The following is a 2,389-nucleotide window of genomic DNA, read 5'->3' as shown; positions in this document are numbered from 1 at the left end:
TCAATCCATAGTTGAATTGTTAAGGTCAAAAGCTTTAAGAAAAGCAAGGGAAAAAAAGAGCAAAACAAAAATAAAGAATATTGTTACAAGTTGGCAATTAGTGATTCAATCATCATTAACAAACAGCTCCTCTTCTCATCTATCACATGTATATTATCGTTATATATCAGTTTCAGACATTCAGCAACCTTTGAACATACATATTGTTTACATTTTTTTATTATATAATAATTTGGTAGCCATACATGGTTTGGTTACACAAGAGTTAAGTAAAGAAAACTAACCCAAACTGCTCAATTATCAAGATTAGATCAAGATAGAGAAAAACAAACAGATGGAGATGCTTCTAGGTTGTATATATATATACAGCGGGTTTGTATATATATATATAAAAAGAGGGTTTGCATGAATCTTTGTTGTCCATAATGCGTCCATGATGTCTTTCGACCTAAAATCTTTGTTGTCAATCTTATACATGGTTACATAACAAAAAAGAGACAGTGTGAAATACCTGATGTGTTACCTATGTGCAAAGCTAATTACCAGATTTTGATGGGATTCACCAAGATATATTTAATTTTTATCAAATATATTTTAAAGTTTACTGTATATACAAAGCTAATTACCAGATTTTCAATTGTTACAAGTATGTATTTTAACGCTCAGTGTTTTTGTAAAATATTTTAACCTATGTTTAGGTTACCTGTATCACATTATGAGAATTGGTTCATTCCTTATACTTTTATAACAATGTGTGATGACTTTATCATTAGTAATTCACATGTGTAATGACTGAAAATAGGGAAATAAAAACAGCTGAGATGCAGCAATAACAATGTGTGAAATGGCTCAGTTCCTTTTGCTTGGTTTAGATCTTGCATGCATTCATTCTGTGAGGAAATGGAAGTTCCGAGGAAAGATAGTAGTGTGAGTTGGTCTTGATCTCATTTTGTGGTAAGGGATTTTTTTTTTTTTTTTTTGCTGATGTTTTTTGTGTGGTTGTCAGATCTATGTCAATGGCATCTGTTGAGATTGGCAGGTTTGTGCAGTGTGGGATATTGCATGGCTGCAAGTTTTGTTCGCAGGTTGGTTTTTGTGTTTGCAGGTTTTACTGTTTTCATTTACTTTGGTGTTTCCCTTTGGTGTTGTTTCATTTCAAATAGATGTGTGTGTCATTAGTAATGCAAACAGGGATGATGTCTTTTTGATAAATGAAAGTTTTTGATGTTCTTTGTTACAATCTAAATCCAAGCAAACGCTTTTGAGGTACTATGAAAAATCTCGGCCAAATTTTTTTCCCTTATGTTATGATTCTATAGTTTCTATAAATTAATATGGTCTTATGTTGTTTGGCTCACTACTTATACATTTATACACGTGCAGCGAGTGTGGATCAATTACTTTAGTGAGTGATTTAGTTTGTGAATAAGAAAGGTGTCATGTTACCAAGATTGCATCAATAAGCCGGCATAATGTTTCCAAGGTGTGGATCAATTAGTTTAGCTAATGTATTTTTTTGCTGCGAGGAAGATGTGTAATTCATTAAGGCAATATTGGAAGAAAAAAAAACCTTATGAAACTTTGATTACTGATTGAATGCGGTGTGGTGAATGTGATGTAAACATAGGTCGAGGCACAACTCGGATTTGCATCAATAAGCTGACATAGTGTTTTCAAGGTGTGGATCAATTAGTTTAGCAAATGTTTTTTTTTGCTGTGAGCAAGATGTGTAATTCATTGAGGCAATATTGGAAGAAAACACCTTATGAAAATTTGATTACTGATTGAATGCGGTGTCATGAATGTGATGTAAACATATGAGGACATAGGTTGAGGCACAACTGGGATTGATTTGTTATAAGATATTATTTTGTGCAGGAACAATTATTAGTGAAATTTAGGATCAAACTGTGAGATAGTGATTATGAGAAACAGAAAAATAAAATAATCAAAGCTGCACATGTCCAGTGTTGTCCAGTCATTGGGTATGTTATTGTGGCATTTTAATAGAGCTGTTTGTGGTATTATGTGCAAAATGAATCACATCCGAGTTGTTATGCTGGTGTAGGAACATACGTTGCATAAACATTGTCTAGGGAACATTAGATTTAGATTGAAACCATGTTACCTCACACTGATGGTTTGTGACTGGTGGGTGATGTGGATTCGATAACAATGAAGTTATCTGTTTTTGACAAAACCTGTGATGATGGTATTTGTAGTAGTAACATTTTCATGAATTATTGATTCTTCAAATTCTCTGGAAACAGTAGTAAATATGATTTTGTTTTTAGAAAGCCATTTTAGCGAAGATGAGAGTAGTTATTTGAAGGCTTATACTACTGTAACTTTTATCAAGTGTACAGCTTATACTCTACAAAGAAACTCT

The sequence above is a fragment of the Fragaria vesca genome, linkage group LG5, assembly GCF_000184155.1.
Source record: "Fragaria vesca subsp. vesca linkage group LG5, FraVesHawaii_1.0, whole genome shotgun sequence".
In the NCBI taxonomy this organism is placed as follows: domain Eukaryota; kingdom Viridiplantae; phylum Streptophyta; class Magnoliopsida; order Rosales; family Rosaceae; genus Fragaria; species Fragaria vesca.
The sequence above is the reverse complement of the archived record's forward strand: the minus strand, read 5'-3'. Positions refer to the sequence as shown.